The 25,053-nt window shown below is 46.6% G+C and overlaps 1 long non-coding RNA gene across 1 annotated transcript; it reads right to left on the bottom strand.

The window, feature by feature from the left end:
• Positions 1–8,292: 8,292 nt before the first annotated feature.
• On the bottom strand, positions 8,293–18,906 carry LOC134022857 (uncharacterized). The gene is made up of 2 exons (XR_009930699.1): positions 18,823–18,906; positions 8,293–8,684 (listed from the first exon to the last, which is right to left on the bottom strand). It is a non-coding gene; the product is annotated as an uncharacterized LOC134022857 (long non-coding RNA).
• Between the last annotated feature and the right edge of the window lie 6,147 nt (positions 18,907–25,053).

Raw genomic sequence — 25,053 nt, 5'->3', positions numbered from 1 at the left:
AACACTAGCAGGTAGTAGCATTGCTACGAGTATTATGCTAGGTTGCTAGGTAACGGAAGCTAACTAAAACTAGCTAGCTTCCGTTTTGGAAAAATAACTCGCTCCTTAAAAGGTTAATAACTGTGATAGCACACATGTGGATTTTAGTATCCAAAGTACTGTATGTTTTGACAGACAAGAAACAGCTTATGGTTCTTCCCATTGGCACTTATTTGCTTTTCACAATGTATGCTTCATGTTTGGGCTATCTCGTTGTTATGTTCAGTGACATACAGTTTTGTAAAGCTCTCGGAAGTCGCTTTTGGATCTTTTTTTTAGCAGAAGCGTCTGCTAAATGAATAAATGTAAATGTATGGTCCACCTGTCTACCTCTCCACTTGTCTATCTCTCCACCTGTCTACCTCTCCACCTGTCGGCCTGTCTACCTCTCCACCTGTCTACCTCCCCACCTGTCTATCTCTCCACCTCCCCACCTGTCTATTTCTCCACCTGTCGGCCTGTCTACCTCTCCACCTGTCTAGTTCTCCACCTTCCAGCCTGTCAACCTCTCCACCTGTCTAGTTCTCCACCTGCCGGCCTGTCTACCTCTCCACCTGTCTACCTCTTCACCTGTCTACCTGTCCACCTCTCCATCTGTCTAGTGTCTACCTCTCCTCCTGTCTACCTCTCCACCTGTCTACCTCTCCTCCTGTCTACCTCTCCACCTGTCTACTTCTCCACCTGTCTACCTGTGTACCTCTCCACCTGTCTATATCTCCACCTGTTTACCTCTCCACCTGTCTGCCTTTCCCCTTTTCTACTTCTCCACCTGTCTACCTCTCCACCTGTCTACCTGTCTATATCTCCACCTGTCTACCACTCCACCTCTCCTCCTGTCTACCTATCTATCTGTCTACCTCTCCACCTGTCTACTTCTCCACCTGTCTACCTGTGTACCTCTCCACCTGTCTATATCTCTACCTGTTTACCTCTCCACCTGTATGCCTTTCCCCTTTTCTACTTCTCCTCCTGTCTACCTCTCCACCTGTCTACCTCTCCACCTGTTTACCTCTCCACCTGTCTGCCTTTCCCCTTTTCTACTTCTCCTCCTGTCTACCTCTCCCCCTGTCTACTTCTCCACCTGTCTACCTGTGTACCTCTCCACCTGTCTAAATCTCCACCTGTTTACCTCTCCACCTGTGTACCTCTCCACCTGTCTATATCTCCACCTGTCTACCTCTCCACCTGTCTACCTGTCTATATCTCCACCTGTCTACCTCTCCACCTCTCCTCCTGTCTACCTATCTACCTGTCTACCTCTCCACCCGTCTACCTCTCCACCTGTCTACCTCTCCTCCTGTCTACCTTGCCACCTGTCTGCCTCTCCATCTCTTCACCTGCCTACCTCTCCACCTGTCTACCTCTCCTCCTGTCTACCTTGCCACCTGTCTGCCTCTCCATCTCTTCACCTGCCTACCTCTCCACCTGTCTACCTCTCCACCTGTCTACATGTCTGTATCTCCATCTGTTTACCTCTCCACCTGTCTACCTCTCCCCTTGTCTACTTCTCCACCTGTCTGCCTGTCTACCTCTTGACCTGTCTACCTCTCCAACTGTCTACCTCTCCACCTGTTTACCTCTCCATCTCTCCACCTGCCTGCCTCTCCACCTGTCTACCTCTCCACCTGTTTACCTCTCCACCTGTCTGCCTTTCCCCTTTTCTACTTCTCCTCCTGTCTACCTCTCCACCTGTCTACTTCTCCACCTGTCTACCTGTTTACCTCTCCATCTCTCCACCTGCCTACCTCTCCACCTGTCTGCCTCTCCATCTCTCCACCTGCCTACCTCTCCACCTGTCTACCTTTTTACCTGTCTACCTGTCTATATCTCCGCCTGTCTATATCTCCGCCTGTTTACCTCTCCACCGGTCTACCTCTCCACCTGTCTACCTTTCCCCTTTTGTACTTCTCCACCTGTCTACCTCTCCACCTGTCTACGTTTACATTTTCATTTATTCATTTAGCAGACGCTTTTATCCAAAGCGACTTCCAAGAGAGAGCTTTACTAAAGTGCATAGGTCACTGATCATAACAACGAGATAGCCACAAACATTATGGATAGCCAAAACATGAGCATACATAGTGAAAAAAACTAATAAGTGCCAAAGGGAAGAACCATAAGAGCATGTAGTTAAACAAGTTACAATTAAACAACATGAACCTCAAAAAGTGCAAAAGTGTACCTGTAGAAAAGCAATTAACAGTAAAATATTTCACAGCGAGTACAATAATTTCAAATCAGTTACAACTAACCAACAAGAGCAACAAGTCTCTCAATAAGTCATTGTGATCCTGGAGGAAACTAGCATCAGGTCCAGCAAATCATTCTTAAATACCGTTGTACTCCCGGAACAAGTGCATCTTAAGCCTTTTCTCGAAGGTGGGGAGATAGTCAGTGTCCCTGATGGAAGTGGGGAGTTGATTCCACCATTTGGGGGCCAGACAGGAGAAGAGCTTGGGTTGGGAGCGGGCGTTCTTGAGACGGTTGTCAGAAGAAGACCGTAGGTGGCGGGTGGAGGTGTAAGGCTGTAGGAGAGACTTGATGTAGTCGGGTGCAGTCCCGTTCACCGCTCGGGAGGTCAGTACCAGGGTCTTGAATCTGATACGGGCCGTGATGGGTAGCCAGTGAAGGGAAATGAGGAGCGGGATAACATGGGAGCGTCTGGGTAGGTTGAAGACCAGACGGGCCGCTGCGTTTTGAATCCTCTGGAGAGGGCAGGTTGCGCATGCTGGGAGACCGGCAAGCAGCGAGTTGCAGTCGTCCAACTTTGAGAGGACAAGTGCTTGGACTAGCAGCTGGGTGGAATGCTCAGACAGGTATCTCCTGATCTTCCGGATGTTGTAGAGGGTCAATCTACACGACCGGGAGAATGCAGCAATGTGGGCTGTGAGGGAGAGCTCGTCATCCATGGTAACCCCGAGGTTCCTGGCAGAGGATGAAGGGGTCACCGTCGCAGATCCCAGGGTGATTGATAGATCGTGGGAGATGGAGGGATTGGCCGGGATGATGAGAAGTTCTGTTTTGGCGAGGTTCAGCTGGAGGTGGTGCTTGATCATCCAGGCGGAGATGTCTGTGAGGCAGGCCTCGATCCTAGCTGATCAGTCGGGGGGAACGACAGGTACAGCTGCGTGTCGTCAGCATAGCAGTGGTAGGAGAAGCCATGGAAGGTGATGATTGGTCCAAGTGAGGTGGTGTACAGGGAGAAGAGGAGGGGTCCAAGGACGGATCCCTGTGGGACACCAGTGGAGAGCTGGCGGGGGCCTGACAGTTTGCCTCCCCAGGAGACCTGGTAGGATCTTCCCGACAGGTAGGATGAGATCCACTGAAGTGCAGTGCCAGTGATGCCCATCTCAGAAAGTCTGGCGAGCAGGATCTGATGGTTAACCGTATCAAATTCTGCAGAAAGGTCCAGCAGAATGATGACGGATGACCTTGAAGCCTCTCTGGCAGACTGGAGGGCAGTGGTGACTGAAAGGACGGCAGTTTCTGTGGAGTGGCCAGTCTTGAAACCCGATTGGTTGGGGTCAAGCAGGTTGTTCTGAGAGAGAAAGTTTGACAGTTGGTTAGATACAGCGCGTTCAATTGTTTTTGAAAAGAAGGGTAGCAGTGATACTGGTCTGTAGTTCTGGAGGACGGCTGGGTTAAGGGAGGGTTTTTTGAGTAGAGGGCTAACTCTGGCCTGTTTCCCCTCTGAAGGCAGAGGAGAGACAGGGGAGAGAAAGAGTTTAGACATTTAGTTGGGTCAGTCACAGAGAGTGAGAGGGTGGGAAAGGTGGGTTTAGGGAACCGACTGCTAATGTCGGCGACTTTTTTCTCAAAGAAAGAGGAGAAGTCGTCTGCTGTTAGGGTGGAGGGGGGGGAGGTGGGTTAAGAAGGGTGGAGAAGGTAGAGAAAAGTTTGTGGGGGTTTGAGGCAGAGCTAATTTTGTTCATGAAGTAGTGGGTTTTAGCACAAGTTATGTAAGCAGAGAAGGATGTAAGGAGGGAGTGATACTTATCAAGATCCAGACTGTCTTTGGACTTGCGCCATCTCCTCTCAGCTGCCCAAAGGATGGACCGTTCTTCACGAATAACATCCGTGAGCCACGGGCAGGAGGGAGAAGATCGCGCAGGCCTGGTTGACAGGGGACAGAGAGTGTCGAGTGATGCAGTTAATGTGGATAACAGGGTGTTGGTGGCAGTGTCAGTGGGGTGGGACGTGAACTTGTCAATGGGAGGGAGGGAGGATGTTACAATGGAGGAGAAATGGGAGGGGGATAGGGAGCGGAGGTTGCGCCGGAAAGTTACGAGGGGAGGTTGGAGGGAGAGAGACAGAGAATTGGATAAAGTAGTGATCAGAAATGTGTAGTGGGGTTACAGAGGTTAAGTCAGTGATACAGTTACGTGTCAGGATGAGGTCGAGGTCACCTCGCCCGGTTGAGCGGGGTGAGTGAGAGAAGCAGCTGGAGTTGCCGTGTTCTCTGGGCGGATCCATGTCTGTCAGCGCAAGGGCGTGAAGAGAAGCATGGGATGCAAACGCCGGGATGAAGTCTGCCTTGTTCACAGCAGACTGGCAGTTCCAGAGCCCTATAGAAAGAGAGGGCAGGTGGAGAAGATCTGGATAGGTAGCTAAGGTTAGAAGTGGACCGTATATACTTTGTGACAAATCTACGTCTGCGAGTGCTGTAATGAACAGGAATGCTGAAGAAACACATGCTAGCTATGAATATGTTCTAGGTGGAATAGAATACAAATAGGGTGATACTTATCAGAAGAGGTGATCCGGCCTCGTCGGCCATCCTCGGTGGACTCCCGCAAGTAGACTCCCTGTCTTTGTTCGACCGAGTCTTTGTGCGCCGAGGCTGCCAGACGAGGCTGCCACTGCACTGCGAGCCACCTTAAATATGCAAGGCGCAGCTGACAATGATCCTAATTATGTAAACAAAGCAGGGTCTGCACGGCAGCAAGTACCCTGAAACTCGATCTCTAGCTAGCTACCTATTGACCAATTTAGCTGCTATACCCTTACCCTCTACCCTTGAGACTAAGTTTTAGCTAGACACAATAATGAACAAAGTCTGACTACTCACAGTAAGATGACAATCACAATGTACTCTCAGCAGGACACTGCTGAAGAGTACAGAGCGCCTTCTGCGCTCTGTCTACCTCTCCACCTGTCTACGTCTCCACCTGTCTACGTCGCCACCTGTCTATGTCTCCACCTGTTTATATCTCCACCTGTCTAACTCTCCACCTGTCTACCTGTCTACCTCTCCACCTGTCTATATCTCCACCTGTTTACCTCTCCAACTGTTTACCTCTCCACCTGTCTACCTCGCCACCTGTCTACCTCTCCTCCTGTATACCTCTCCACATGTCTACCTCTCCACCTGTCTACCTCTCCACCTGTCTACCTCTGCTCCTGTCCTTCTCTCCACCTGTCTACCTTAGTCCCCAGGCTGTACTATGTCCGGGGGGATGGTGTATCTGGCTCAGCCCGGCGTGGTCCGCACAGCGGCAATGGAAAGGGTGCTGGCTCCTCTGGCGTCACAGCTCTGTCGCCTGGTGCTGCTGTATGAGAGAGGAGAGGAGAAGACAGGAGAGGAGGAGAGGACAGGAGAGGAGGATGAACTGTTCGCCCTGCTGGAGGGCGCAGCGCAGGCCGTGGCCACGGCAACCAGAAACATGGCCGCCGAGGCCTCAAGGTGAGGTCAGGCTCCGTTCCAAAACCATATACTTCACTATACATACCCTGCCATGCTACAGTATGTAATATGCTCGGGGTGGAGACTGGGGGTATGGGGGGCCAGGGCAGGACTGGTAGAGGGAGGCTGGGGGCCTGGGAGGCTGGGGGGTCAGGGAAGCACTGGTAGAGGGGGGCTGGAGGGCTGTGGGGCCAGGGCAGGACTGGTAGATGAGGTTAGAGTGTTGGGGAGCCTGGTGGAGGGAGAGGAGCCTGGTGGAGACCATGGTGGAGGGAGAGGAGCCTGTCATAGGGTTAGGGTTAGCCCTGTCAATACAACCCTGTCAACATGCTCAACTCTGAATACAACCCTGTCAACATGCTCAACTCTGAATACAACCCTGTCAACATGCTCAACCCTGAATACAACCCTGTCAACATGCTCAACCCTGAATACAACCCTGTCAACATGCTCAACCCTGAATACAACCCTGTCAAAATGCTCAACCCTGAATACAACCCTGTCAACATGCTCAACCCTGAATACAACCCTGTCCCTGACATCTGTCCCTGACCCTGACATCTGACCTTCTCAGGCAAGCAGCAGAGACTCAGGACGACGTCATGAGGGTGGAGATGTTGTCGCAGGTGGAACCAATCATAGTGTCCGGTCAGCACGTGGTCCTGGCGGCGCAGAGACTGAGCATCCAGCCCCGGCTAGCCGAGCACAGAGAGGAGCTTATCAACGCTACGCAGAGCGTGCTGTTGGGCGTGCTCCAGGTATGGTTCCCTCTCTTTGGCTCTCGACGAAGGCGGTCGCATTTTTCTCTCCTCCCCTCCCTGACCTTCCCTGCTTGGCTCTTGTCTTGTCGGTCTCAAGATACTCTCTCATCATGACTCTCCGAAACTAGAAGCATGGAATTAATTAGCTGGTCTCTCAATGCAATTGACACCATCTTCTCGAAGAGAAGCTCGGGTTCGGGGGAACCTTCCTATCCTGACGGGACGTTCGCAGCTGGCTACACGATGGACGCGTGGGCGAATTGGCGTGTCGTGTGTCTAGCGGCGCTTTCCGTGGAGGACGTTGAAGACATCTTCATATTCGGAACCGTGATTACAGGCTTTCTGCTGTTTGGAATAGGCGCTGGCTTTGTATATCGGAAAATCAAGGAAACGGCTGCGGCCATCAAGAGCCCCGTTAGGCTGCCCGACATGATTGATGCGCTGGGCAGAGCTGTTGGAGCTCAGACTGTGAACTTACAACGCAGTATGGATTACAACAGGGATAAGTTTGCGGCTCTGCAAAGGAAGATGGAGGAGATGGAGACCTTCCTGAAGGGTGGACGTGAAAATTGAGTCGCGGCTACTTGTCAAAACAACTACCCCAATCTTATCCACTTTCGGCCCCGTAACCAGCACAGGCCTTGGCCAAGGCCGTTGCTGGAAAACAACTCCCCTGGAGATCTTGCTCTTCCCTTCCCCGCCCCCACCGACATCTGTGGTTTGGTCTCTGCCTGGGTCATGACCAAGGATGTCTCCTTGCCAACACAATCTGCATAGGGAGAATCGGACTGATTGTGGCCTAGGTCGAGGGCGCCAACCCAGACCTACTCACACATTAACTTTCACCTACTACAGATATCACCACCCCCCCACCCCCATCCAACGCCTTCGCCTGCTTGTTTCCCCAGGGTGGCTGGCGGGTCTGTGTCCAGCGCCTACCATGGCTGCAGGTCCGGATGCTGCTTGTCTACCCCCCCCCCCCCACCCCGTTGCAAGTCACGTGTTTTTGTAAATGTTGTTGTGCTTATGTGCTGAGGTTTTTGCCTGTTCCCACACTGTACTCCTCTAGGAGCATTGTCTGGGTGTTGCCTTTTTCTCTCCTCCGCTCTCCTCATGTTATGCTGTAACTTTCTAGTTGGCGCCGAAAATGGCTGCCTAGGTAGGCTCTCCTGCCAAAGTAAATTCCTTGTCTGTGCAAACTTTCATGGCGAATAAACACCAATTCTGATTCTGATGTTCACATTCCTTTAGGAGATGTATACTACTGGGGGGATTTAAACCTGTGACCTGTGACTGTTGTGTTTGTACAATACCATGATCTATTAAAAATACATTTGACCTCATCAATACTGTAGCTGAAGTATTCACAATTGCTGACCTTGTCCTTAAATGTGTAGCACGAGCCCCAAATGCATGTTAGTGTGAACAGAAATCTGCAGATGTGTGTTCATATTTGTAAATGTATGGATATTTGTAAACGTGTAGACAACCCTTTCCAGGGCTCTACAGTGCGAGTATTTCACACGCATTTGCCCTAAAAATAGATATGTGCGAACCAGAATAATTATTTTTAAGCACAGTGTGCGATTACAAACTACCGTAATCTATTTACCTCCATTTAAAAACTCCCCACATTGTCCCACATTTCACAAGTGGCATGTGCCAACACAGTAGAGTTTTATGTGATGATGCAGTCAGAGAGAGAAAGGTGAACAACGCTGGAAAAAAATATCTATGAAATATGTCTCTGGGTTTGGGCTCATAATATATAATCTCTAGTGCTACAACACTATAGGTCGAAGGACAGCAAACAATAAAAAGTTTTTTTTTAATTCCATGAACTGACATGATCATTAACAGTGCATAGATTATAAATGTGCTCAGACTCCTCCCACCCCCCGTCTTCGCAGGTGCTCCAGGTAGAGGATGACTCCTGCGTGAGGAAGGTGGTGTCAGCAGCAGAGGGGGTCCTGGAGAGCCTGGGGGGGGTGTGCTCCAGCAGGGACATGCCCTCCCTGTTCTGCTCCTTCCAGAGCTTCTCTGAGAGGCTGGTGCAGCTGCGTGGCCTGGTCCAGGGGAGGGCTGCTACTTTGCAAGATTCAGGTCTGGCGGAGCAGCTCCACTGCTGCCTGGACACTCTCAGGAAGTGCATCTCCATGCTCCACACTGCCATGGTTACCACCATCACACACCCAGACAGCCTGCAGGTAGAGCAGGGAAGGGCAGTATCTGTATGTCGCTTTGGATTAAAGCATCTGTTATATAAATACAATGTAAATATCTACTGCAGCGCTGAAGGTTCTAGGGGGCCTTCACTGGGTGACTGTGTTGCTAGGCTAGTGTCCTTGTCTGACTGCGTTGCTAGGCTAATGTCCTTGTCTGATTGTGTTGCTAGGCTAATGAACATTTCTGACTGTGTTACCAGGCTAATGTCCATGTCTGACTGTGTTGCCAGGCTCAGGAAGCTAGGAGCTACATCCTGGAGAAGGTGGAAATCACCATCTGTGACATCATCACCACGCTGAAGAGCAAGGGGCCCAGTGCAACACCCAGATCCTGTGGCTTCTACACTGAGAAGAGAGACCGCCTGCTGCACCTCCTGGCCCTCCCAGCCATCTCATCTTCCTCCCCATCCTCACACCAAGGGCTGGACAGCCTGCTGAGGGACCTGGTGTTCCACTGCATGCAAGTGGTGTGCGGCTCCCGCAGAGCCAGCCAGCAGAGGGTGGTGGACCACTGCAGACATGTCCTCCAGCTCTGGGCTGACCAAGCCCAGCTGTTGAGGACTGTCAAGCTTCCTCAAGCTCCTCATGATGAGGAGGATAAGGAGGACGAGGAGGATGAAGAAGATGAGGAGGATGAAGGGATGCGTTGGCAGCAGGTAGAGAGCATCAGCAGGGCCCTGACCCAGCAGGTCCTGCAGCTAGACGCTGCTCTGGTGACAGCTTTGCTTTATCAGGTCCTGGACACCTTCGTAGAGGCAGCAACTGTCTGTGAGTATCTGATGGATGCAGCCAGCAGTGTGAGGGACAGGGAACCTCCACTGGAGGAGTCTGGTGCTCCAGGAGCTTTCTTCCACCTGCAGACATCACTGGAGGACTTCCTGTGCCAGACTGACAGGACCATCCAGGTGGCTGGCTTCCTGTCGGCGTCTGCTGCAGATGCCCAGAGTCTGGAGAATGTGATGAACTCTTCAGCTTGCCTCTACAGACTGAGAGCAGGTTTAGCTTCTCTATCCCTGGAGCTAGATAGCCAATCAAAGAAGAGTGTGGAGGCTGTCCAGAGCCTCATTGGTATGTGCCAGCGCTGGAGGGAGGAGTCGTATCAGCTACAGGATGCATTGTATGATGTCATTGACGTGCGACAGTTCACCAGCCTGGCGGTGGCAGAGATGGACGCTGCTCAGCGTGGGTGTGACTCTGCGTACAAGCAGCAGAGAACAGCACTGTTCAGCGAGCATACGCGTCGCCTAGCCGCTCACCTGGGGCAGGTGCTGCGCTGCGTGAGGAGGTACGTGGGCCGGAGTGACAGCCCCATCTACAGGAACGGCCTGCTGGTTCTGCTCAGGCAGGCAGAGGCCTCTCACACCAAGCTATCTGGTTCCATCACAGACACGAGCTCCGGAACCTGTCTCAACATGGAGGCTTTCTCTGCTTTCTCTCAGAACATCTCCATCGCGATCCGTCAGGTGAAGGTGTTGAGGGAGGGGTTGGACGGCCAGCTGCACCCTCACCTCCTCAGTCCTCTCAGGGTGGGGGCCCGGGCGGCCCAGGTGGTCCCTGAGCCCGGCCCAGACAGACTGGCTCCAGAACCAACCTGGAGAGCGGACTCCACTGGCCTGCATCCTCCTGCCCTGGAGGAGGATAACAGCAGAGGCTCACAAGCTGAAGAGGAGGACTTTGAAGAAATAGTCCAAGCACCACCACCACCTAAGCATAACAAGGCTTATTTTATGGCTCCTGTTGTTTTAAATGACCCAAAACAGATCCCCACCAAGACCTCAGATGTGGACTTGTTGTCCCTCCTGTGTGAAGTTGTGACTGTGACAAGAGAGAAGGACGTGAGCATCCTCAACAGAGCGTGTACCCATGTCCTGGAGTTGTCCAACTGCTATGCTCAAGCTGCGAAAGAATCCCCGGTCTTGGTCACTGCTGCCGATGGTCATATCCTGGGTGCCCTCAGGGTGGAGCTGCTGTCCTTGACCCCTCTGCTGGTGCAGACGGCCCAGGAGACAGCCATGAGCGCCAGGCGCGGCATCAACAGCCTTTACAGACACAGCACAATGTTCACTGACCTGGTCAACAACATGCGGAAAGTCCTTCTGCCAGCAGCTGAACCCTGGTACCACATTATCTCCAGTACTCTTCACACATCAGCCCCCAGTGTTGCTCCGCAGCTGGGCAAGGTGATGAGTCTGTGTGCCAATGCAGTGCAGCTCCTGACTGCATCAGATATACCTGTGAGAGCAGACTGCCAGGAGAGCTTCACCATGCTACACAGCAAACTGAACAAGGCCCACAACCACAGCAGGTACCTGGCAGAGCAGGTCACCTCCCAGACCTGTCAGCCTGACCTGCTGGAGGGGCTGGGGCTGCTGTGGGCTCTGTCACTTCAGGTGCTCCTAGACTCGCTGGATAAGATCCTGGAGTCCCCAGGGGTTAGGGTTAGGGCGTTAAGGCACATAGAGCCTCTGACACCCCAAAAGAGGCTGGCAGCCATGTCTGAGAACTCCCTCAGGGTCCAGGAAGCAGCCAGACTGACTTGCCTGAACTGTAAGAGCAGCTATAAGGTCAAGGTGTTGTCAGAGCTCCAGGATGAGTTAAAGGTCCTGACAGAGACTTACCTGCAGGGGGCGGTGGAGAGCAAGGGGTTGACATCAGGAATTTTACAACTGGCGCAGTCAGAGATCCTAAACAGGCAGCTTCTCATCAGGTTAAGGGTGATGGCTTTACACCTGAACAAGCACAACAAGGAGTATGTGACTGAAATTCAACATGTTGTTGACTTGGCTTATTCCGCTGCCCAGAGCCACAGAGACGATGAACGAGCACAGGAAGTGGAGCGTCAGTTTGAGGAAGCCGCAGAGCTGCTTTTACAGAACATTAAAGCTGCCACCGAGAGGCTCAAAGACTGCTTCAACTACATCCGGGACCCTCGGGCTCGCTCCAGCCTCAGAGCGTTCAGCGACCACCTGTCTTTTCAGATCTCAGATGTGTTGAGCAGAGCCAGGTTGGTAAAGGAGAGCCGCTGCACCTGCGAGACCCTGAGCCTGCAGGTCTTGGTGCAGTGCTGGGCAGCTAAGGCACGCTACATAGCTGAGGAGGTCTGGAAGCTGGATGGGATCCACCCGTGGGTGAAGGACCAGGTCAAGACCAGCCTACAGGGCACAATGCCCAGCAGAAATCCACCCAGGGTAGATGTGAGAGAAGAGGAACATGCGTTACATAGAATAGCTGTGACAACCCAAGCGGTACACAGTCCAGAGATCATGGAGACTGTAGAGATGGATGTAAATGCATCTGTTGTTCCCAAACATGAATCTGCAGTAGAGAAACAACAGGTGGGTGTTTTTTCTGCAGCTGTGGCAGTTCTTACCAAGCAGGTAATACATCTAGTATTTGATTGTTTATTGGGTGTTCTTGCTCATGCCAAGGTTCAACCTATATTCTCTCTCATACATATTCATTTAATGACCTGAAGATAACGACCCGAAGATAACCCTTGTGTTATCTTCAGTCATTGTGACCCACCATCGTATTGCGACAACTTTACCGCATACCAAAACAAAGTGAAGCATTTTCTTTTAACCGTTGGGCTGTCTCAGACCCCCCACATTGCGAAGGTTAAAAGAAAAAATATGTTTTTGTTGGAATGCTGCTTCAGCATTCCAAGTATTGTTCTTTGAATCTTTATTCAAGCATCTTCTTCTTCTTCTTCTATTTCTTCCAAGACACCTTTCAGCGCCTTCAAATCTTCAGCTATTAAAACCGTTCAGCTATCATAAAATTCAGCAGTTTCAGGCCATGGGTGCTATGACTTTTCAGCTTTGTACCTCTTATGCTTGAATTAATATAAATCAATATTCATAATATGTTTAACATGGTTTTCCAATGGAGTTTTCTTTCAAATCCTCTCAAACTTCTTAAAACTTCTTCAACTTCCAAATCCTTCTTCCACAATCTTTCAGCTGGAGCCACCATTTAAACTTTAAAATGTTGACAAAATCCTAAACTATTTTTTAAAAATTCATGTTTTTGATATCTATTCAACTTTTTTTTATATCACTGATTATGTTTCATGAGTTTTTCAAACCGTTTCTGAGATTTACATGGGTTTCTATGTAGAGAGCTAGAGTGAGGCATTGGAATGTTGCGCAAATTCAGAGTGACAGCAGAGTCCGAAACCGTTTGGCACTTTTGCCCTCACGGCCACAATATTAACTTTTCAAGCTTCATTTTGGATCAAAACGATGCCGTGCTTGTGCTGGTCGGACTCATATGGGTATGGAAACCCACAGTTATTTACTTTTTGCGTGAGGAGCCCGAGAGTGAGACAAAGTCTGTCTCAAGCCCCATAGAGACTAATGCAAATGTTGGGACAAATTCGTCAGAGAAAGCAAAAAGAACAAGATTTTGAAACTGCCGGTAGAGTCGTATTTCTGACTGCACAGACATATAAAGGACATCTCTGGTTTCGGCAGAGTCTTGGGCTTCGGAAAATATCCTTATTTTGTGGATTGGACGTATTGTTTGAGGTGTGGATTCTAGCTACATTTCTGTTATTCTCTGCCCTCAGCGCGTTAGCAATCATAGCTGCACCATCACCGTGGCAACGACAGACACGCACCACTCAGTCTCTCACACAGGTGATTTGTATTAGCTGATTAGTGGAGTCACAAGACAGAGTTTGATAGTATTTCAACCTAATACAATTTACAAGAGGTGACTCTGCAGGTGCTGCTAATATCTCTTTTACTACTATTGCTAATGGAACTGTTTTATTCTACTACGCCACTGAGTGCGTTTACTTGACCATGAGAAACCCGATTACTAGCAATTGTCGGTTTATGCCATACGATTACTCCGTTTACATGTGTAATTAGTTATGCGATTACTCAATAAGCGCGTCTACATGATTCTTTTTATCAATCCTTGTATGCTCCACGGACAGAACTTGCACCATCATCCTTCTGCAACAAAGTGTCGCCGTGTCTTCCTGTATCGGCCCTACTGCTGTATGTTTCATTCAATCAACTAGTGATGGGAAGTTCGGATCATTTTACTGATTCGGTTCTTTGAATCTCGTTCAGTAAAATGAACGAATCTTTTTTCGAGTCATTCGTTCATTTCAACGGGGGGGGGGGGGGGGGGGGTGCTATCCGTCCACTGCAAACACGTATCATATTCTCATGTAGGTTAGTGCATGACATGTGCACCAGCAGATACTATTTTAAAAGAAATTCCTGCATTAAAATAATGTATCATGACAGTTTGTATGATGGTCATTTATTATCACACTAGCATTTAATTATCACGGCAAACAATTACACTGCACTAAACTGTAAGTGTAAATGTAAAGTGAAATAACAAAACCAGTCAGTATGATGACTGGAGCGAATATCATTCACGTCTTACTAAAACAGCGGCCACGCGAAAGGGAATGAGGAAACTGTTTCCTACTAAAAAATACAATGCGGGTCACGTGAAAAAATGATCCAAAGACTCGTAGAAAGACCGAGTCGGGAAATGAACGAATCGTTCGTTTCCTCCAGTACAGAGCCTATGCAGGTCACGTGAAAAATGATCCAAAGACTCGTAGAAAGACCGAGTCGGGAAATGAACGAATCGTTCGTTTCCTCTAGCTACCACTACAGAGCCTATGCAGGTCACGTGAAAAATGATCCAAATACTCGTAGAAAGACCGAGTCGGGAAATGAACGAATCGTTAGTTTCCTCTAGCTACCACTACAGAGCCTATGCAGGTCTCGTGAAAAATGATCCAAAGACTCGTAGAAAGACCGAGTCGGGAAATGAACGAATCGTTCGTTTCCTCTAGCTACCACTACAGAGCCTATGCAGGTCACGTGAAAAATGATCCAAATACTCGTACCCCAAGACCGAGTCGGGAAATGAACGAATGATTTGGACGAGCCTATGCAACAGTCCCGATGCGCGGCCACGAGAAAATGAACGAATCACTCTTTGAGAGGACTCGTTACTCCCGAGTCCTTGTAAGGATTCGTTCAAAATGAACGAATCGTTCATGAACGACACATCACTACAATCAACACATTGAAACCTACTAAGAAAGCCGAGTAAACGCACTCAATGGTAGGCTACATCTGCTACTGCTATTATTATCCTAACTATAATTTCAGCTGTTAAGACTATAATATTCTTTTCATGACTAGCTAGCCTAGGCCTACTTCTTCTTCTGTTTAACAGTTCAGCTTTAAGCTTCTCCCGCATTGTATTTCAGCTCTTGTGCATTGTTAGATGATGCAGTTCAGTTTCCACACTGCCTGTTTTGTGTGACTCACACATTTTTTAAATTCATTTCAGCTTGCGGGTATTTTCTCATTTCTGTATTTTCTGCAATTTAAAAAAAATTATTTCATCTTTCAGCATTCCAACGCATTTTCTGCAGGAAATGCCTTTCTAGTTATTATTACACATCTTCTTCTGCCATGGGAGTCTATGGCAGCCCCTAGAACCGTATTGTCAGAAGTTGTGAAACTTGGCACACTCTTTGGGGCCAGTCCCCTCATCAATTTCACCAAGTTTCATGTCTCCCATTCCAACCATCTAGCGCCCCAGTGGGTCAAAGTTGAAGGTGTGTTTACACACGTTACTTTTGAACCATATGCCTCATTTTCCAAAATGAGGTATTGTTGTATTCCCAGGATCAAGACGAGTCCTACGCACTCTATGACGTCATACCCAGTTATATAGATTCTCCGCCATTTTGAATGTTAAGGAAAAGCGTTTTTTCGCTACTCCTCCTACAATTCTTGTCAAATCTTCTTCAAAATTGCCACAGATGATCTTCAGACCAAGCCTCACAAAAGTTATTCCCTGGAGCTTTGATTTTCGCAACCGTTTGTTAGTTACAGCCAATCAAATTGATGTGGCCGCCATTTTGAATTAAACGTTTTTTCGCTACCTCTTCTATACGGTTTGTCCAATCTTCACCAAATTTGGCACAGATCATCTTCAGACCAAGCCTCACAAAATACATCACATGTGTTTTGATTATCTAAGCCTTTTGACTGGAACAGCCAATCAAAGTCGTCAACCAAGCCACCATAAAAGAAGTGAGGTCATATCTCAGCACCTCTTTACTACATTGACACCAAATTTGGTATAAGGACTAGGGACCCTGTTCTAAAGAGGTCCAAAATAGGTCATGCCATTTCACCTCTAGGTGGCGCTGCAATAAGCACAAATTTGGCACCATTTAGCTTCAGATCAAGCCTCACAAACCTTTTCACATTCCAGTAAAGCTGATCAAAGTCGGCGATGAAGATCATATCTCAGGAAATATTCGCTGAATTGACAACAAACTTGGTACAGGTGCTCGGGACCTTGTTTCAAAGAGGTCCACAAAAGGTTGTGTCATCTAACCTCTAAGGGGCGATCCCGTGTCTGACACATATTAAATTGTGATACCAGCTGAATTGATGTGGCCGCCATTTTAAATGAATGAATAAAATGTTTTTGGTGAATACCAAATATTCACCTAATTTGGCACAGATTATCTTCAGACCACAGTCACCTTGACATGTCAAAATAGAACTGAATTACAGCTGTTTAAACTTGGGACAAATCTGACAACCGCTTGCCACAGGAAAAATTCCTTATATTTTTACGCAGTCACTGAAATCTGATTTCCAGCACTGAGAATAGCTCACTAGGATAAATTGGTGTCCTGGCAACGTCAACGTCAGAGGTTCAAATCCAGCTGACAAGCTTGTCATGTCTCTGATTCTCTGTTTAGCGAGACTATAAGCCACTGCAAAGGAAGCCAGGTACACCGCAGTGACTAGATGTCGAAAGTTTCTTCTGGTTTATCTGACCTGCTTGGCCACCACATTGCTGCTTGCAGCTATATTTATTTATTATTTTCTCACCCTAACTCCCCCTCAATTTTTGCACTACATAGACAACGTTGGTGTCAAAATGTTCGTCTTACATTTAGTCATTTAGCAGACGCTCTTATCCAGAGCGACTTACAGTAAGTACAGGGACATTCCCCCGAGGCAAGTAGGGTGAAGTGCCTTGCCCATGGACACAACGTCATTCTGATTACTAGCTCGATTCCCTAACCGCTCAGCCACCTGACTCCCATCTTGGTCCCGATTGCGCTACCCGTGTCTCTGCGAACGTTCCGTTTGACGGTTTAGTGATCATTTAAGTTTTTGTGGCAAAAAGTGAAGCTAACGGTAGCTAAAAAGCTAGCCACAGTCAGAAACGTCAGGACGTCACACGACGCCACAACGTCACACAACGCCACAACGTCACACGACGCGTGCGTTCATAACAAGGCCTGTACTATCAATACAAGCTGTGAGTCAGCAGAGTCCGACTTAATGAACGACAAGTCTGACATAATTTTGCTACTTGCATAGATAGTTACAGCTGAAAAAAATCAGCCCAAGGTAGTGTTATCACAGAAAACATAGCTGGTTACATCCGCGGTGTCTGTTTTTTGTTAGCTAGCTATCTTCCGGGAGGTACTGTACCTGATTCGAGGCATCTTACAGCAACGGGGCTACGAACCATTGCGATACATCCACTGTAAACATTAGCGCATAGTGCCGCCTCTCTCCTCCTCATTAGCATTTAAAGCTACAGACACAGAAATGGCACGTCCTGAGGAAAGCTCATTGTGGGACTGCTCGTAGTGGCTGTAATTATGCACCAAGGCTGATTTTCGGGAAAGAGACTTCAGATACAGTATAAGGGGACCACTAAGGCCTATATAAAAGCACCCAAAACAGCATGTCATGGGACCTTTAAGCTTGAAGCAAGTTACAATTGGGGTGAAGCAATGAGGGAAATGAAACGATAACCCTGTTTCATTTTACACTTCACTCGTAGCATATGAAGTGTAAAAAATTTGCAGCAAACAATGAATGCTTTTAATCTATGCAATCGTTATAAATAATAAGTATGCATACTTAAAACATGCAGAAATATCAGTTGTAAAATGTAAGTAAAAAAACTGACCCATCTGCAGCCAACACAAGCACACCTCACAATTTTCCCAGAAATTGTACCCTCTCTAGTTTTCAGGATTTTTACCCCTTATTTACCTCATAATTGTCATACATGTGTTATATCCCCAGAGTGTGGACCGGGCTGGTCTTCATGCTAGTCCCGGGGCCCCCTCCTTCACCAACACCTCGCTGTTCCTCAAGCAGGACACGGACAGGTGGGACGCTAATGGCAACCGTATTGTCCAGGTGACCAGGGACATGGCTGACAAGATCTACCACATGGCCCAGTACCTCAGAAGGAAAGGACCCATCCCGGTAGGATACCATAGCAAGACACTTTATACCAATAAGATACCTTGGCAACAAATGGCAAACCAGTTAGATAGTGTAGTGTATTTTTTATCAAGAAGACATACTTTATTGCAGTAAATTATCATAGCAAAACGGGGAGATACCTTAGAAACACTTAATTCCTTAGCAACACATTTTATCCTGCTTAGATACCATAGGAACATATTATCTGCCAGTACGATACCATAGCAGCACACTTCATAACTGTCTGATATGTCATTAACACATTGTGTGAAGTCCGTATGCGTTACACGCTAGTTTGCCCTTAGCTGACTACGTACTCCGGTAAGAGAGTAGCCACAACCTTCAGGTGTAGTAGAAACAGGTTTATTGATGTTTAACCTCCAGCAGGTTAACCGAGTGCATTTGGTGCTTGCAGTAGAATAAACATACATTACAAGAAGTATTTGTACATGTTTGTGTGGTTTCTGTAGCATAAACGAAATACAGAATATGACATAAATATACATAATTACATATCAATTATGAATATATAATTCAATATTATGAATTGCTATGCAAACCAACTGAAATAATAATATATTAATACCTGCACTCAGTGTATCAGTAACACCGTAATCACAATGCTGTTACGCTAACTCTAAACTACCAGCGATATCAAAACAATTGGATTTCCAGATCAGCGTCGGAGACAGGCTAGAATAAATCGATGCAACGTATGCGATAAATGACTAGTTATAACAGCTAGTGCTAGTAAACATCAACATGAGGAGAGTAATGCTAGCAATAACATGAAACCATATACTTACATTGGCAGTAACGCACACGGCAACACAACATTAACTTTATGCTAGCATGATATATTGAAAGCACGTCCACTCGTATTAGCAGCTGGTATAAAAAGGAAATGGAAAGTTTGTGCGCGTGCGCAACACCTCAGCCCTAACAGTGACGTGAGCTCACAGTCCAGAATGGAGTTTTCCACACATTGTATACCACACCAATCTTTATACCAGTTAGATACTGTAGCAACACACTTCATACCTTAGAAGCAAATCAAATCATATTATTGTCACTACTCTATACACAAGTGCAAAAGTGGCTGAAAGTCTTGGGTGCAGTTCCAGGCATCATAGCATTATAACAATTACCTTAAATTCTAATTTACATATAAGATGTAAATTGTGGAGATAAATATTAAATGTTGTGGTGACATTCAACTGTTTGTTTACTGTCAGTTGCCACTATGTTATTAGTGCAGAATCGGATGAGTCCAGCCTGAGGCTGATAAATACGGTGCATATATCTACTGTATATATGTATCATTAGCGATCAAGAGTTCAGGAGTTTGATTGCTTGGAGAAAGAAACTGTATGTAGAAATGTAGTCGGCTGGTGCGAGTCCTGATGCTGCGATACCGCCTACCTGATGGTAGCTGTGACAGAAGCCCGTGGCTCAGGTTTGTCCTCCAAGCTTTTTTCCTCACACTGCAGGGTAGGGATGGGCGATATGGCCTAAAATCCATATTGCGATATACATACATTTACATTTAGTCATTTAGCAGACGCTCTTATCCAGAGCGACTTACAGTAAGTACAGGGACATTCCCCCCGAGGCAAGTAGGGTGAAGCGCCTTGCCCAAGGACACAACGTCATTTGGCACGGCCAGGAATCGATCTGACAACCTTCAGATTACTAGCCCAATTCCCTAACCGCTCAGCCAGCTGACTCCCATACATTGCAACCTCTTGCGATAACAATATATATCATGATATATAAATTATAATAGAACCATTTCAGAACAGGTTACAAAGAAAAGCCAAACTGCTGAATGTATTTTTTATTTTTAAGAAAGAAACGTATGTAGTTTTGAGAACATTTATTGTGCAAAACTGTAATTATACAACATAATGTTGCAGATAAATAAAATTCAAGTACACTAGCTGCAGAGACTTTAACAAATAAAAAGCTTAAAGTTTTGAGTTTCTTTCCTTAAGTGCAAACCATTCTAAAAGGCACTACACTTAGTTTAAGTCTTTGGTTCTTAAATGCCACCCAAGATGCAAAGAACATAAAAAACATTTAGGCATGGCTATTTTAAATAAAGAAATTCTTCCAAGTGTAATGCACAGATACTTCAAATGAAAACATAATAAAGTGAAAGCACAATAATTTTTTGGAATAAACCTTTTAGCGGAGCTCGGCATACAATTTTGTCATCTCTGTTTCTGTAAAGTATTTGCGGCTTGGCACCTCGTTTTGTGGATCAATAGCTCTGATCATCGCTTTAAAGCCGCGTCTCTCTACCGTTTGAAAAGGGAACGTCCTTACACAAGTAAACAATTATAGCCCCGGTTATTTTCAATCCATCGCAGGCTCTTCCTACTGTAAGGATTACTTTTGAAAATGACTGTTGGATGGAGGTCTGGATCAGTTCCTGTTTTTTTTTTCTGTCCTGCGTTCTTCGAACTGGATCTTGGGGTTGGCTGCATTGCCTGGCAATGCTGGTATTCAGTGACATGTTTCGTTTTGAGGTGGTAGAACAGATTAGTCGTGTTACCCCTCTTAGCAGTAACTGTTGCCCCACACACTATACAGAGGATAGTGTCGGACGGCTTAAATCTGAATCAAGTCCAAATAATGGATGTTGCACCGGTCTTTTTCACTAGCTCCTCCATTTCGCTTTCAGCCATGGCTACTCAAGATGACGAATACGATGATGCGTTGCAGCCGGTTGCAGCTCGTGGCTCTAAATTTCGCGTAGAGAAAGAATAGAATAGAATTAAAATCTCTAGATTTCCTGGAGGGAGGAAAGTTCACCTCCAATGATATGTCTGGCACAACCCTTTGCAGGGCTTTGTGGTTGAGGGCATTGCTGTTGCCATACCAGGCAGTGATGTAGCCAGTCAGGATGGTCTCCACAGTGCAGGTGTAAAAGCATGTGAGGATATGGCTGTTCATTCCGAACTTCCCCCGCTGTCTCAGGAAGAAGAGACGCTGGTGTGCCTTCTTCACAATGGCCTTGGTGTGAACGGACCTTGTGAGTTCCTCAATGATGTGGACAGCAAGAAACTTGAAGATGTTCACGCTCTCCACCGATGCCCCATTGATGGTGATGGGTCCGTGTTCTCTGTCTTTTCTCCTGAAGTCCAGTGAAAGCTCTTTGGTCTTACTGGTGTTTAGGGAGAGGATGTGCGCCTGACACCAGCGTGTCAGAGTGTGCACCTCCTCTCTGTAGGCGGATTCATTGTTGTCAGTGATAAGACATACCACTGTCGTATCATCAGCAAACTACATTCTGGCACTGGAGCTACAGTGAGGGAAAAGATTATTTGATCCTCTGCTTATTTTGTACGTTTGCCCACTGACAAAGAAATGATCAGTCTGTATTTTTAATGGTAGGTTTAATTGAACAGTGAGAGACAGAATAACAACATGTCAAAATTGTTATAAATTGATTAGCATTTTCCTGAGTGAAATAAGTATTTGACTGCAAAACATGACTTCGTACTTGGTCGCTAAATCCTTGTTGGCAATCACAGAGGTCAGACGTTTCTTGTTGTTGGACTGAAGGTTTGCACACATCTCAGGAGGGATTTGGTCCCACTCCTCTTTGCAGATCTTCTCCAAGTCATTAAGGTTTAGAGGCTGACGTTTGGCAACTCGAACCTTCAGCTTCTTCCACAGATTTTCTATGGGATTAAGGTCTTGAGACTCCGGGGCCTTAATGTGCTTCTTATTGAGCCACTCCTTTGTGTTTTGGGTCGTTATCATCAGTGTTCAAAAGAACGCGTTCATTGAACACTGATGAACTGAACGCAACTTAATGACAAATAATAAATTTGAACGGTGAACACGTTCATATTATAGCTAAAACGTTACGGAATGTTTTCCTTCTTCTGAGGAGAGACGCTGTCTAAATCGAATGCTTGCACCATGTCGTTGCTCAGTGCCCGTAACATTTTCACTATATAGCCTAACCTAAACCAACTAACTCGACTTTGCACTACGTTACCCATGATTCATGGCACACACGTAGACCAAACAAGCAACGTATTCCAAGACAACATCTCTCCGTCTCATAAAAATGGCAAGTGAAAGCAGAGACGCAGACTCAGCGACTACATCTGATCTGATGCACCTTATCATTTTTTAGAGTAAACACACCTTAAAACTATGAAATGAACTGAACTATAAACTAGTTCAGAATTTAAATGGTGAACTATGAACGTGAACGATTAATATTTACTTGTATTGTTGTGGAGACTATGTTCTCTGGTCAGTAATGCTTAGAAGCCACTGTGGTGCATCTGATTAAAATGCCGGAGATGATGTACTGTTCCAAAGTTGTTTTTTTATTGTAAAGTTGAGAGGAATGGTGTTGGTTAGATTTGCCTTTAAGGGTGTGTGTTTGTGTGTGTGTCTGTGTGTGTGTGTGGTTCTGTAAAGAAACAGCATACAACGGATAATTAGCATAATACAATAATAGGCATCTCAACATATATTGCTAGTGAATACCTCACATCAATAATAGCCATATTATTATAACATTCTTGTAACAACGTTACTGCAGTGACACTACTGTCTATACTGTCTGTTGTTCCACGTAGACATACCAGCCGCTAAAACAGCGCGAGTAAACATGTCGCTTGCTGGCAACAACAATTACATAGCATTGCTACAGTAACCACCACTCCGGCATCAGAAAACACATTTAACTGCTACAATACCGTATCTAACAAACACAGACTCATAATGACATAACTAGACATAACAAGAAGCATCAGAAATACTTACATGTACATGAACGCACACAATACAACATTTTTTACTCTCCTCAATAAACTAATGTCCGCACCAGAAACAAGGCAGTCCACTACTCCGCTATTCCCGCCACTGGGTATCGTCAGCGCGAGCATCCCCAAAACTGCACTCCGATTGGCTGTACCAGTGGAGCCATAAGGGGTGCATGCACTAACGGCATGACCCAACAGCAGCGAAAGGGGCTGTTCACGTGCACAGCCTAAGGGCGCAAAACCATCAGTCCTTCGCAACATGTATGAACTGAACTTTGAACTAGTTCATGAGAGGTATGAATGTGCACAACACTGGTTATCATGCACGAATACCCATCCACAACTCATTTCCAATGCCCTGGCTGAGGGAAATGGTAAAAATTGTAAATGGACTGCATTTATATAGCACATTTTTAGACCTTAGCGGCACCCAAAGCGCTTTACAATTTTGCCTCTCATTCACCCATTCATACTCACACTCACACATACCGACAGTATCGATTTTGGTCTCATCTGACCACAACACTTTCACCCAGTTCTCCTCTGAATCATTCAGATGTTCATTGGCAAACTTCAGACAAGCCTGTACATGTGCTTTCTTGAGCAGAGGGACCTTGCAGGCGCTGCAGGATTTCAGTCCTTCACTGTTGGTAACAGTGTTACCAATTGTTTTCTTGGTGACCATGGTCCCAGCTGCCTTGAGATCATTGACAAGATCTTCCCGTGTAGTTCTGGGATGATTCCTCACCGTTCTCATGATCATTGCAACTCCACGAGGTGATATCTTGCATGGAGCCCCAGACCGAGGGAGATTGACAGTTCTTTTGTGTTTCTTCCATTTGCAAATAATTGCACCAACTGTTGTCACATTCTCACCAAGCTGCTTGGCGATGGTCTTGTAGCCCATTCCAGCCTTGTGTAGGTCTACAATATTGTCCATGACATCCATGGACAGTTCTTTGGTCTTGACCATGGTGGAGTTTGGAATCTGATTGATTGCTTCTGTTGACAGGTGTCTTTTATACAAGTTACAAATCTCAGCTTGAATCTCAGCTTGTCACAATAAGACACCGTAAGATACCGTAAGGCACCGTAAGACCCAGTAAGACACAGTTAGGGACAGTAAGATACAGTAAGACACAGCACAACACAGTAAGACACAGCACAACACAGTAAGACACAGACACAGTAAGATACACAAAGACACCGTAAGATACAATAAGACATTGTAAGACACAGTAAGATATGTCGAACGATCGTGTGGGCTCAAGGCGAGTGTGTACTGTTTTGCTTTAATATAACATCGAGATCTTTATAGCAGCAAATGTTTATGGCCTTTTTTGGCAAACATCATATTTTATTGATCACTTATTCCTTTGTTTTTCCCAGTTAACATTTCCTTATAAATAAAACGATCAAGAGCTCTTGCTCGCTTTTATTCCCCCCGTTATCTATAACACACAACATCGCACCTATTGAGAGAGAGTAAGTCTGAACAGCCGAACACTTCAAGACCCTGTTTCGCATAAACACCAGCTGGACACTTTGTGTCAAAATGACTGGTCGCGATCCACCGGGGACTCACCTGAATTCTAGGCGTGTGGCGCTGTGTGAGTCTCTTGGTCTCGAGCGAGGGGCACACAAGGGAGGCGGGACAACGACTGTCTTTTCAAATTTTTATTATCAGAATAAAAGAAAGCAATACAAAAGAAAAATAAAAGCTAGCCTCCTTGATTGAGGACGACCGGAGAAAATAACAAAACGCGGACCTAAAGCCACTTGTAAAACAAAAGTATCAAATGGTCAGAACAACTCACAAAACTTTTGACTATCAGACTATGAACAGGCTCTGAAAGACTATCACACAGGCTGGCACTGAACAAGAGTCAGACTGCGACTGCGACTCAGACTGCTTCTCCACCTCTAATTTCTCATTCTTATTAGTTTCAATACTGGTGGCCCGTCTAGATTTTGGGCTGTGCCATGACGCACCTATCCATTTATCATACATTTTTCCTGCACTCTCCAAAAGGTCAAGTGTGTTTTTTTGCAAGCATTTCTTAGTCACATCCTCTGCAACTGCCATACCGTAACATTCTGCCTCAAACCTCTAACAATTAGCATTTAACCTGTCTATTTCAAAATGCACATCTACAAAGTATTTTTAATTCAAAATGAAAAGGTAAAAAGGCTCTAAAAACATCTTGCAAGCTATTTTCTAACATCTCTTAAAACATATGCAAG

Source organism: Osmerus eperlanus, chromosome 6 (assembly GCF_963692335.1).
Source record: "Osmerus eperlanus chromosome 6, fOsmEpe2.1, whole genome shotgun sequence".
In the NCBI taxonomy this organism is placed as follows: domain Eukaryota; kingdom Metazoa; phylum Chordata; class Actinopteri; order Osmeriformes; family Osmeridae; genus Osmerus; species Osmerus eperlanus.
Note: the sequence above shows the minus strand (reverse complement) of the source record. Positions and strands in the feature narration are given on the sequence as shown.